General features: G+C 39.2%; 1 pseudogene; it reads left to right on the top strand.

The window, feature by feature from the left end:
* The window catches only part of LOC103749715, a 133,379-nt pseudogene that overhangs the window by 43,051 nt on the left and 75,718 nt on the right, over window positions 1-14,610 (top strand).

Raw genomic sequence — 14,610 nt, 5'->3', positions numbered from 1 at the left:
ATTTTGGACATAATATTTCATGATTGCAAAAGAATGCTGATGATATACATATTCAAAAATTCATTAAGATTAATGATATTTATAAATATGTATCACAACCTATTTCTGAAGGACTTTATAGGTTATTTCTTTGCTTTTTGTATATTTTTACTGAATTTTTGTGTATTTGATAGGATACATCAAAATACAATTTGAAAGATGCAAAGTCTGCATATAAAATGTTTTTAACCGTGGAAATGGAAAACTAAGTTTGACCCAATATTTAAAGCTGAGGAACAATAAGCCGACAAGCTCGGTATAATCAGTAGCATACTACCAAGTTCACTCAGTGTCTGAGCAGAGATTCTTGTCACAGAGGCTGTTCTGTCACCATCCATGAGGAAATTAAGAAATGGAGAGGAGAAAGAAGGTGGAAATGGGTGGAAGCAAATGGAAGAACAAGGTGTGACCTAAGCCAAGCCTGCCAGACAGATGTCCACGTTTCCCACAGACAAATTCCCTAGGTTCTCTTTGTCATGTTCCCTTACTGTCTGCAAAATGTACTGTGGTCGCCGGCTGTGGCTGCTCTCCTCCGGCTACGGCCACTCTCCTGCTCTCTTAGTTCCTCTGATCAATCATCCGGTCCAGACCCCAGGGCTGGTGAGGAGTCTGCGCCAGCATCGCCACATTCAGGTGCAGAAGACCAGGTTCAGTGACACAGATCTGCTTTATTGCAAGAAAGTATGGGCTTATATAAGGGTAATAGTCCAAGCATAACACAGCATATAGGATCCCTTATTAGCATGGCAGACTAGTATCTTATTACAATCTACAGGGCCAGGTGCCCTATTAGCATGATAAGTTTCAGTTTCTAAACAGGAAGCAATGTATTCCAGCATGATAGGTATGTAAGGCAAAAGGCAAAATCAGTCACAAGATTTTCCACAACATCTCCCCCTATTTTTTCATTTTTAAGAGTGAGGCACAGTTCAGAATATATACTGATATCAGTCCAGGGGCTGTATGTGGCAGCATAGGCAAGGGATTGATCCCTATTGTGGGCCCCATCCTTCAACCGAGATCAGGCTGGGCCAACTCCATGCCAACCACTGGGAGTCGAGGTTCTTTGCCTCGGCATTGTTGTCCTCACCTCAAGGGTCACCCAGCATTATGGACTGTGCCTGTTTTAGGTTGTCCCATCTTTTGGGATCTTACCCATCATTGACTACCAGCCTTCGAAGGGTGAGTCCTTTGGTATGATTCGGCAGAGGGGAAGGTGGTGTATCAAGCTTTGGCCTGTACAAAGGCCTCTTAAGGGGCTAAGAATTTAATAAAAGCCTATGGAGCGGGGTCGTCCCATCTGGGGTAACAATGGGGATTAGGGAGTGGCAAGTTCTAGGCATCAGTCTCACAGTCTGCCAACAGGAGTATATATCTCAAGGCATTTCCTGTGGCTCCAGCAGTCAGGCTGTTGCCTCAGGTCTGTTGTATGGTTGTTCCGTAAGACTTTACACCTATGCTCAAGCCTATTTTTCATATCTCTATTATTATAGTTTGGTAAGGGCAAGGAACAGTGGGTCCTTGTTTGCAGAGACATGCCTGGCAAGGTCTGGAGGTGGGACAACAGCTAACTGAACCAGAGAAATATGAGTTTTAACAAAATTATCAAGACCCTTAACAATGCAGGGTCCAAATATCAGGAGTTAGCAGTAATGATGGCACACATAATAAGGAACACAGACAAAGGTTTTCCTCTGGATTGGGGACTTAGCTTAGCTAATGTCTCTGTTTATGGAGAGAGATCATCGAGGTTTCCCCAGGTTGGTGGTTTTTGTGGTCTGCAAGATTGGTCTCTCGGTGGTTGAGAGGTGCGCTGCTTCCTCCAGGATCAGGGCTGCCATCTCCGGAGTCAGTGATTGTGGAGTGAGGTTTTCTGTCGCAGGCAGTTCTGATGTTCCGGGCCGGGATCCAGATGGGAGCCGGAAGATTATCTGGAAAGATACAAGCATAGCCTCGTCCTTGTGTTTGTAATAGGTGTGGACCTAGCCATTCACTTGTGAGAGGGCCCTTCCATCTCACTAAGTGAATGCCCCCCAATGCTTTACTGCTGGTGGGAGGCCATTAGAGTCAAATTTTAGAAAATTTAATACAAATAGAGCTCGTTGTATAACAAAATTGGGGTCCTTATAGCAGGGTCCTTTATCACTGTCTGCTCGTCCTTGTGTTTGTAATAGGTGTGGACCTAGCCATTCACTTGTGAGAGGGCCCTTCCATCTCACTAAGTGAATGCCCCCCAATGCTTTACTGCTGGTGGGAGGCCATTAGAGTCAAATTTTAGAAAATTTAATACAAATAGAGCTCGTTGTATAACAAAATTGGGGTCCTTATAGCAGGGTCCTTTATCACTGTCTGCCCCTATTTTCTGTATTTGTTTAATGTGTGTTTGGTGGGAATGTTCAACAATCCCTTGATTGTAAGGGATACCAGTTATATGCCTAATATTCCAGTCAGAACAAAAATGGCTGAAGGTAGCAGAAACATAACAAGTACCATTATCTGTTTTCATTTGCCAAGGAATTCCCATAAGGACCATGGCATACTTGACAGTCCTTATGGCATGAGAAAGCGTCTCACCAGAGCAGGCCAATGCAAAATGGACATTGGAATAAGTGTCAATAATATGATGGATATACTTGAGCTTGCCAAGAGGAGAAAAATGAGTGACACCCATTTGCCATATCTTGTTGGGGCCAAGGCCACTAGGGAGAGTTCTGGAGGGTTGCAATGGTCCCAGAGTTAAAAGAGGGACACAAGAGGAGCATGCATGGACCAAATGTTTACAGCTCTGAATCAGCAAGGTAGGGAGGAGCCTATGTATAGCTTGGGGAAAAAGGTGGAAACAGGGGTGTAAGTCTCTACCTTGTTGAATTAGGGTGGAGTCTAGGGTGGCACTCAGGACCAGTTTGTCAGTGCTGGCATTGCCCTCTGCCAGAAGCCACGGGAGATTGGTATGAGACTGCAAGTGTTGAATATACCAAGGGGCAGAGCGCTGCTCGAGTAACTTTTGGTTTAGCTATTGCTTCTGTGGAATTACCACCCTGCTCTGTGCCAGCCGCCATCATCTTCTGGAGTGGGGCTAGCTCAGGGCCACCCACAGGTGCCCTCTGGAGGCTGCGCAGGCTGCTCCAGCTGGTCCTACAACGGCCGGCCCATCGGGCTCGGGCTCAGAGTCAGTTTGCCAGGTGGAGTCACAGTCCTCCGTGGTGGTGGGCTTGTGGAAGCTGACCCCACCAAGCAGGTTGCCCATTTAAGAAGTGGCGGCGGGCTACACCTACACCCCCTCCCCCCGCATGGCTGCACTCCTCTTGGGCGCTAGGCAGCAGCTTGCACAACCCTGGCCAAACAGCCTCAGCATGGCCTATGGTGCACCACACTCGTGGGGAGGAGCCCGCCATCCAGGGGCTGTTGCATGCACCTGAGCCCACCCATCTCTACCCAGCCTCCCGCCCCTGCCTGTTGCCACCCCAATGCCTGAGCACAGCCGCCTTGGTCCCCAGGAATCTCTGCCTTCCCTCAGCCTTGGGCGTCCAGAGGAGTGGCTGGGGGGTCTGCTTCCTTGAAACCAGTGTAAGATGGCAGAGGGTAGCCACCGCCCCGTAATGGTGGAGCAGAGGCTGTCTTAACTTCCTGCTTTTCACCCAAGGAGCTTTCAAACCCTGGTTCCTCATTCTTTACCTCATTATTAGCAGTCATCGTTTCTGCATCAGAAGAGAAACCAGTTAGTTTGGTTTTGACTGTAAATGCCTGGGACAGGCCATCCCCACTATCCTGTTGCTTTATTTGTTTATTTAAGTTTTTTAGTATGAGATTGTTCTGCTCAGGGGCATTGGGGGAACTCCCCGAAGCAAGGCCAGAATGGCAGTCACAATGGGGTAAAACGGCCCAGATAATGGATGCCCCACCCCAAACAAGGGACTCAGGAACCATTCAAGGAGATGATTGGCAAAGACAGAAGAGGTTCATCTAAAACCTTAGTTACATCCTTTTCTGTTACCCTAATTTGCCTACTCCGAGGAGAGAAACCAGTGCAGCAGCACGGGGCTGGCAGCAGCTGGGTGACTAGTCCCCATATCGGAGGTCACTCACCCTGCAAGACGTACCCAAAGGGACTCAGGAACCATTCAAGGAGATGATTGGGAAAGACAGAAGAGGCACGCCCAACCAAAGATCACGTGCCGGAAAAAAAAGCAGAGCCCAAGGTGTTACAGCTCAGAGTGTTACAGCTCTGTAGGGAGGGGATCCCAGCCCCAGGTTTGGGCACCAGGTGTAGTCACTGGCTGTAGCTGCTCTCCTCCATCTATGGGTGCTCTCCTGCTCTCTTAGTTCCTCCAATCAATCGTCAAGTCTGGACCCCAGAGCTGGTGAGGAGTCTGTGCCAGTGTCGCTGCATTCAGGTGCAGGAGACCAGGTTCAGTGACACATATCTGCCTTATTGCAAGAAAGTACAGGCTTATATAAGTCCAATCATAACACAGCATATGGGATTCCTTATTAGCATGGCAGACTAGTATCCTATTACAATCTAGAGGGGAGATGCCCTATTAGCATGATAAGTTTCAGTTTCTCTAAGTTTGGGATTCCTGGAAACCATGTGACTTACATAGTTTTCTCTCTGATAAGAAACAGGAATCACTACATTCCAGCATGATAGGTATGTAAGGCAAAAGGCAAAATCAGTCACAAGATTTTCCACGACAATGCACCATCTTTAAAAAGAGCATTTGATTATCTCTCTCTGTCTACTATGCTGATGAAATTAGACCAGAAGAATTTATTTTTTGATGTTTACCACATGAAAAAGTCAGAGAGAGAGAGAAAGAGAGAGAGAGAGAGAGAGAGAGAGAGAGAGAGAGAGAGAGAGAGTTTATCTGTTTATCTGTACTATTTTATCAAGGTCTAACTCATACACATGCAACTAACTTGTATAACATTTCTTCTCTGGTCTTTTTGTTTCTGATATTCAGGCAAATGATCAATTTCTGTGAACACAGCTCAGATTTTGGCTGGAGTGGGTATGGCTACACAGATATGCTTTTTGTTGTAGTCTTTTCACACACTCCGATCCTTCAACAATATCAACGTTTTAACATGCTCACCTCGGCAAAAATTTAAACAACTGTAATTGGACTGGTCTACAAAAAGGCAAAAATAATTCAAGGAATTTCTGGTTCACAGACTGTCGTCTCACATGGTTTAAAAATAGTACAAAAAAAAGGGGGTGGAAAAAATAGTGCACTATAGTAAAAGGTGTCCTCTATAAACACATGGGTTTTGCTATTTATGTCAATTTTGATTGCATTAATTTCTTGATAGGATCCTCTTCCTATCAATACCCTAAACTTCTAGTTACATGAAATTAAATGATGTTTGTACACCGTTACATTAGTTAAGTCCTTTCTGAAAGTGAACATTTCATGATTATTGATATTTTTATATCAGTAAACCTTCTCTTCACTCTTACTGTAATTCTCAGCTTACTTTTATCTTGCCTCCCCCCATTCCCTCTTTTTATGCAGCAAACTATCCTCTGTACAGTATAGTAATCTGTTTCTTTCATGCTAAACCTATTAAATTTGCTTTACCCTTTTCCTGACATAACTGTGAAGTATAAATTTGCTCATTTTGGAAAACAAAATTTTACCATCTAGAATGCTTATTTATATCATATTGATAACCAATTATCTTCATCCTACCCCTTTTGTCCATCAGTTAATCAACAGGCGTGTTTTGCTTTTACTTTGTGCTCCTTGTAATTATGGGCTCTCTGAGAAGTAGAATAAAAATTTATTTGTCTATTGTATCATTATCTTCTGCAGCAGTGATTTATTTATTTTTGGGGGGAATGTCCAATGACTCAGTAAATAAATGAATGAATGGGTCTGCACATTCAAGAATTTGGAGGTATGCAGTAGTATACATAATAAATGTGCAGATTTTATCAGTTGAGCAGAAAATCTACAAGTACTGCATGTACTTAATGGGGAGGGGGACAATCAAGAGGCAGCTACATACATTACTTGCATATATCCCCAGGAGTTTCCCTGAGGGACTACCATTCCTGTCTGTTTGGGATCTGGACTCATTTCACAGGAAAGAATTTCAGGAAGAATTAGTATGAACAAAATTAGGGTTTATTAACAATGGAAGGTATGGGTCTAGGGAGATGGCTTAGCAGTTAAGGGTACTGCTCTTAACTGACCCAGGTTCAGTTCCCAGCACCCTCATAGTAGCTAACAACTGTGTGTAACTCCAGGTTCAGGGGATTCAACGCCCTCTTCTGACCTCCATGAGCATTGCATGACATGGCTGCACCTACCTACATGCAGACAATACACTCATACACATAAAAATAATAAAAAAATATAAAATTTGAAGGTATATACCCAAGTGGTGGGTATGTGCATCTCAAGATAGAGGGAAGCTTAACTTGAGTGTTTTATCCACTTTATATATTATGTATTTACATATATTCACATATATATATACATACATAGTAATATACTCATGCTCATGCATGCAACACATACAACACATAGTTTTAGGTCCTATTGAAGTAACATTCTTCAAAGAAGAATGTTAAATATTAAGCAAAGTTTTAAAATTACATTAAAATATGAGTTGTTTTACTTGTTTCTCTTATGGTAAAGATCTTCCTTTTGTAAATGAATTAGTGAGGTGGATTATGATGTGTATGAAGGTCACAGTGTTTAAAACATACACTTTGATACTAAGCATGGCCTCTTAACTGTCTCAGTAACATTGAGAAACATCCCCGAAAAGGGAGTGCTGTCCCTATGCAGGCAGTGTTCCCAGCAGTTGATGTCAGTTGTGTTATAATTCTTTGCTCTCAACCACTGATTGTACTGAGAGTGAGGCTTTGTAGGCTACTTCATCCTATAGGGCTGAAGTGGGAGTATTGATTAGGATGGCCCAGGACCAACTGAGGCAGCAAATGACCAGTGAACTTGAAACACAGCTATAGAACTCCATATAGAACCAGGGCCAGTGAGACTGTGCCAGTTATAATTCAAGAGACAGTGCAAGTGAGGAATCCAGATAGGGAGGAAAGACACAAAAGAATTTAGGAATCAGTTTAAATGCTAACACTGTGTTTTGATGTACAGTCCATGTGGAATAGGATTTCATTCAGAGATTAAAACACTAACAAGCACTTCCAACCTTTTGACATTGCAGAATTAAATTATCAACTACAAAGTTCATGCTCAAGAACAGCACAACTAAGTTACAAAAAATATTTCGGGGCTGGAGAGATGGCTCAGTGGTTAAGGACACTGACTGTTCTTGCAGAAGACCCGGGTTCAAATCCGAACACCCACATGGCAGCTAGCAACAGTTTGTAACTCCCCTGATGACCTCTTCTGTCCTCCGCAGTCATTGCATGACACGGGTGCACCTACCTATATGCAGGCAATACGTGCATAAACATAAAATAAAAACAATAAATAAAATATTTTTTAAAAAGCTCATAGTATTTTAACTAAGTTTTTATTTTGCTTTGGGCCATATTTGTAGCTACTTCAGCTACATGTGATATGGGGCACAGACTGGACATCCCTGCTGGAATTTGGGCATGGGATGTATGGATGGCTTTACAGCTATAGAGACTAACAGAACAAAAGTATAAAATATAGATTTATAAGCATAAAATTTATAGTACAAAGGATTTTTGTAGTAAAGAAAGTACTCTGTTCAATACTACAATGGTGAATCTATGTCATGTTATCCCCATATCGCATGTTGCATCAGGTTGGACTTTGGGTGACAGTGATATGTCATTGTAGACTCATCAACTGTAAGACACACCACTCTAGGGGATGTTGATAAAGGTGGGATCATACATGTGTGGAGACAGTGCATCTATGTAAGTTGCCATCCTTTCAATTTTGCTGAGAACCTAAAAACTGCTTAAAAATTAGTTTTCAAATAAAAAATGACTTTCAATAAAAACTAATGCAAGCTACCTCAAATAAAAAGGGAAATCAAATATCTTAGGTGATGTCATTGCCAGCCAGAACAAATAGTCCCTGCTGGCAGAGGAAATGCAGACCTTAAGATTCCCTGGAGACTAAGAACAAAGGGCCATGAAAAGATCAGAAGAGAACAGCCACCAAGCCTAGTTCGTGCACAGTGCTGTAGTGATTAGTCAAATGGGAAGCACAAATCTCATTCTGTGTGGTTAAACTACCCGGTTTTTTGTTTGTTTGTTTGTTTTCTTGTTTTGAAACAGGATCTCAGTATGTAGCCTTGGCTGGCCTGAAACTCTCTATGTAGACCAGACTGACCTCCACCTCACAGGGACTCACCTGTTTCTGCCTTCTGAGTGGTGGATTATGAGCATGCACCACCATGCTTGGCCTGCTTCCCAGGTTTTTAAATTTTGATTTGTCTCATATTTACACACCTTCAGAATCCTATGTGGCCCTTATAGTGTGCAGTAGTTAACCCATGTACATCAGAAATTGTTTTACTTTATCAAGGAGTTTTTATTAAAATTGGCCTTAAGACTCTCTTCCTTGCAAGGGATGGAAGTCTTAGGCTTTACTTGTTCCATACCACTCTTGTGACTGCTATTTGTCTGGAATAAAGTTCAAGGAACATCAATTTTAGGCATAATATTGTTAAACAGATCTCTAGGTCTTATGAATCTTAACTCAAACTTCCTACTTTTGATGAATTAACCCTTGTTTTGCCAGTCTTTCACTTTATGAATTGTACTATTTTAGATGCTACATTTAAATAGAGTGGTCTGTCTCACTTAGCATAATGTTATCATTTGTCCTTGTCACACATTCATTTATCTTACAAAATTTTCTCCAAAGAAAACATCCAAATGGCCAATGGGTGCATGAGAAAAATGTTCGTTGTCTCTATTAGAAAAAACACATCAAAACCATGATGAGACATCATTGCATACCTCAGGACAATAATAAATAAAAATACCAAAAAAGGATATAAAAACGGTGTTATTAGGAATGCAAAATGGCATTTTGGGACAATATAGAGGCTCTTCAAAAAACATTGAAAAAGAACTACCATACAATCTAGATATATATCCCAAACTATTAGACTCTCAAATAGATAAATGCATTCATGTGTTCATAAAATGCACAACAAAGAACCTAAATTGTGAGCAGTAGATAAATGAGATGTGAGCTATACAAACAATGGAATATTATTCATCAATTATTATTATTATTCCTCCTCCTCCTCCTCCTCCTCCTCCTCCTCCTCCTCATCTTTCTGCTGATGATAGAACCCAGGTCTTGAATACACTAGGAAATCACTCTACAACTGAGCTACGTCCCCAGCACTAGCAAATCATTTTTGAGAGTACCTTCTTTCATTGAAAGAAATGAATAAGTATATTTACAGTTCATAAACTATGAAAGATAAAATAACACTAATTCTAGATTCTAAAAACACTCACTGGTATATTTTCTTTCAGTATTTAGTTCCCAAGCATGCATACGTTTTCTGTATGTACTTGATTATAATCTACTATTTACTTCCTAATATTTCATTGACAAAACTGAGAAAACACTGTTAATACAATTTCTTTGTGATTTACTTTTATTTAGTAACATTTCAGGTACATCTATTCTGTACACACATATGATTAATTCACCCATAAATGTGGCTGTTTCATCTGTTCTGTATTTCAACCCTCCTACCATCAGATTCTATTTTTACTTTCACCTTTTGCTACTATGTATAAATAGTTTCTTTTACTTGTTCCTCTTAAAGAGATTTTATTGTTTCTTAAAATTCAGATAACATTGTAAACACAATTTTAAATATATTTTTCTTTGCTTTTTGTTTTGAAAAGTGGCTATCTCACCACTATAACTCCTCTTGTAATTGGAAATGCTTGTATAATATCCCCTCTTGTATTTGTTAATGCTTGTATAATATCCCCTCTTGTATTTTTAACTTCAATTTGATGAAGGTAGATAGGATCAAATGAGATCACCAATAGGCCAATATTATTTATTTTCCACATGGCTTTACCTTTGAACTAGTGAATAAATAGATTTTTTGTGTGCCTCTGTGTCCCATTTACTCTTACTATCCCAAACTCTTGATCTTATCTCCCTTAAATAAATATAGTAAAAGTATTACAGAATAGTTAGTATATGAGTGTGTGTGTATAATTTCCTCTGCAAATACAAGCTCCTCATGAATTTTATTTACTTATCTATTTCAATGCAATTTTTAAAAAATATTTTATTTTTATTTTATGTGTATGAGTATATTGTCTGCCTACATGCATGAGTACCTGTGTCATGCAGTGCTCACAGAGGTCAGAAGAGGGCGAGGAATCCCCTGGAACTGGAGTTACAAATGGTTGTTAATCACCATGTGGATGCTGGAAATCCCACCTGTGTCCTCTGTAAGAGCAGTAAGTACTGTTAACTGCTGAGCCATCTCTCCAGGCCTATTCAGTGCAATTTTAAATGAGTAAGAACTTAAATAAATTGATTTTTCTAGCCTTTTAAGATGTTACCAGCTACTATGGTTGAGATATTTAACTCAATATGCAAGTAGTAGGTAGCATGCACAGGCAGGAAGTGAGAATTGGGCTTGGGAGGAAAACATATTTATCCATCTACTCCAGGCCTTTCCAAGGTTACTATCTCTTCATAGTCTATTACCTTTACTGGCTGTTTTAACACTTAGAATAAGTCTTTGTGAATACATAAGTGTGTATAGTTCCATAACTAGATTGTAATCACCTTGTGAATCATACCCTGTATCGTTTTGTTAGTTTCCTACAAATTCAAGCATACTCACTATCACTGATATTTATTCATGTGTGTGCTTCCTAATATTTAGGATTATGGAGGCATCATCACTTTGAATTGAGCCTCTATAAAGAATATCATATCTACAGTTGATTTCTTTTGCAATTTGTAATTCACACCTTTAATTCCAGCCCTTGGGAGCAGAGGCAGGTAGATCCCTGCCAGATCAGGGCTACCCTGGTTCTCGTTGTGACTTCCAGGTGAGCTATGACTAGAGAGACACTATTAAAAAATGAACCACAAAGAAGACCGAAAAAAAGTTATAAAGGATCTTAATTTGTTTGTGAACCAAGTATTACTCTATACCATCAAGCAATGAGTTCCAAAATTGTGTACTTTGAAGAATAATTATATTTCTTTACCTAAAATGTGTGTCTCTTGGAATTATATGACTTCAGCATGTAAGTAGTCTTGGGTTTTCCTGAACACATTAACAACAAATAGTACAACCCACCATTTTCAACAATAAAAATGCTCCATAATGTATAAAATTCTAAAATATTTTCTTCTCTTTTTACAGCTCTGCTTTTATCAAATATTTCTCGAAAATTGTATTCCACTGGGGAAATCATTAACCTGATGTTAGCAGATGCCCAGCAGCTCATGGACTTGACTGCAAACCTCAGTCTCCTCTGGTCAGCCCCTTTTCAAATCCTGATGGCCATCTCACTCCTCTGGCAAGAGGAGTAGCCGGGGTAGCAGTGCTTGTGATTGTTGTACAATAAATACTTTAGCTGCAATTAGAGTGAGAAGGTTGAAGATAAGAAAATCAATGCCTCATGTTACATGTGCCAACTAGAGACCAAGTTTTCTGATTTGAGTTGACAATAACCGTTTAACTGATTATATGAAATATATAGTTATAGTATATATGAAAACAGAGGTTATAAATGGGAATCATCCAAATATGTCATTCACTTCCTCATTTCAGCAATATCAATTAGACATCTTTCCTGTGTCTACCAGTGATTGGACCCAGGAAAAGGGGCAATGAAGGCAACTGAAAATTTGATTTTATTATTTATTTATTTATTTATTTGTATTTTTGAGACAGTGTCTCTCTGTAACCCAAGCTGACCTGGAACTCACTATGTAGAGCAGGCTGGCCTTGTACTCACAGAGATCTGCTTGCCTCTGCCTCCTGTGTATTGTACTGGGATTAAAGGCGTGTGCCACTATACCTGGCTAAAAGTTTGATTTCTTAAGAGGTTAGTGTAAGAAACCATCATCAAACAGACAAACAATAGATAAGAAATAAAATCCCTTGTGATGCTGTGTATATGTCTAAAAAGATGTAAAGAGGGGGCAGAGACAAATGATGCCATTTTATGAGTATAGATACCATGTTCTCTGGAAATAAATGGATTGCATTGCCAAGGTAAGGACTATGCCATGTTGATGGGATGGAAAAGGTAAATCAATAAGGCAAAGGGAACACTGTGCACATATCCTGGAGGTAGGGGTATGCTTGGTTGGAGAGCTAGAATGAGCAAGAAATGATTATACAGTAAATTCTTCACAAAATTAAATTGGCTAGTCTTCCATTACACTCGGGCTGCCATCTGTCTTATTATCAATCTATGTTCTGACATCCTACAATGTGTTTGTACTATACCATACTGCAGGAATGGAGAAACAGCATAGATCACCTCACTGATGGAAATTACACTAGAGGAGAGATGAAGGACTTCACGAATTAAATTAATCATGCAGATATATTTCTTTTATTAATTTAAATAGACCAAAGATGAACAGTATCTATCTACTGACATGAAAATGTATCAATCATATATTAAAGAAAAAAATCAAACTAAAGCTATACATATGTAACACAGAAGTCCTAGTAGTTCCAAGACCCCCAGTGTATATTCAAAACTTCAGATGATACCAAACTATATGTATATATAATGTTTTTCCACTACAATACTTAAAACCAATGATAAAGTTTAATGCATAATTTAGACACAAGAATAATAACAAAATATAATTTTAACAGTATCCTGTAATAAAATTGAAAGCATCACTACTTGGGGCCATTATTAAATAAAGTAAGAGTTACTAAGAAGACTCCAGTGCTGTTATGTTACAGCCATCAGTTGGATTACTGAGATGGCTGAGAAGTGACTGACTGCCATTTAGCATTATACAGTATGCTGGGGGAAGAGATGATTCTCCTCCTCCTAGGAGGGTTAGAATTCATCAGCATGGGATTTTGTTGTTTTGCAGAAGACAAATTAGGTCTTATGAAAAACTTCTGGAATTTTCCATTAGTATACTTGGAATTTTATTTCCACTAGGAACTCAAACCATAGAAAATGACCTCACCAGTAAAAAATGACTACTATATCTATCCATATATATTGTATATATGTGTCTTATATCATTAATCCAGTCCTTAAAAGACGTTTCCCTATGCATGTATGCACCTATGCACATATATCTGATAGAGATCAGTAGATGAAGATACTTAGCTATAAACTTATTTGCATAAACATGGAAACAATCTCACAGTAGGATTTGTTACAGATAGATGGAATAAAATGTATGGAAGGGTTGTACTTAGTTACTTCTTTATTATATTTAAGTGACAAAACAAACATGTTTTGTGTGTTTACTATATATGTGTGCACACATGTGTATGCAGGTGCATGTGCACATGTACATGTGTGTGTTTAGAGCCCAGTGGTTGATATTAGGTAACCCTCTCTGTCATTCTTCATCTTATATTTTGAGACAGGATCTCTCACTGAACCCAGCGCTTTCAGATTGGCTAGTCTTGCTGGCCAGTGAACCTTGACATACCTCCTGTATCTGCCCCCTTCCTCAGCACTAGTGTTACAGAAGTAGGCTATCACATATTTTACATGGTGCTGAAGCCGAACTCCATCCCTTGCTTTATAATAACAAATTTGTAAAATTAGATTTTATAATATATTGTGATACTATTACATAATGCTATTTGAGGTCAACTTGTTTGGATTAGAACTACTTCATGGAAACTTTATCTAGAGCCTTAAAACCTTCAACATGAGTTTAATTCAATGTGAAACAATACTAGATTAAAATATCTTTGCATCAAGTATATATTGGTATGGATATTAACTTGTAGACATGGTCCTCGCTAGGCATTCAAATGTTTATTGTAACATACAACCCAGTGACTACATAGTAGAAAAATCTTTGGCAGAGAAATTCACAAACAATAATGAGTGATTTTATCACTGTGATACTTTCAGTACACACACAGAGGGAGCATGTGTATAATTTTATTATTCAATTTTAAACAAATCATTTAAAATATTTTCCTATTATTTTTATTCTGCTTATGCCACTGATGACTCTTAATAAATTATTTCTAACATTATTGACATAATACTTCATAGACATTTTAAGATTTAATGACCTTTCTTAGCTGATTTTGTATTAAAGAAAAGGTAGACTTTATATTCAAAACAGCTATAGCCATACCAGTAAAAGTACAATAAATTTTCATCTTGTGTGATTTTATCTTTTCTACTAAGTAGAAGAGCCAAATGGAAAACAAAGATAAGCAGATAAAACTTCTCAAAGAAGTCTTACATGGAATTAAGGAAATGTAAAGGACTGTGCCTTTGAGCTGGCAATGTGAAGTACAGTGAAAGATTAAAGTATAGTCTGTTTAGTTCTCAGGGTCTCACTGTGATGATATGTGTGTAACTGCTGGGAGTGGGTTTCAGGTTTGGGATTACAGAAATTTCTTTTTCGAAAA

This window comes from Nannospalax galili, unplaced genomic scaffold (genome assembly GCF_000622305.1).
Source record: "Nannospalax galili isolate Female #2095 unplaced genomic scaffold, S.galili_v1.0 scaffold266, whole genome shotgun sequence".
NCBI lineage: Eukaryota > Metazoa > Chordata > Mammalia > Rodentia > Spalacidae > Nannospalax > Nannospalax galili.
Note: the sequence above shows the minus strand (reverse complement) of the source record. Positions and strands in the feature narration are given on the sequence as shown.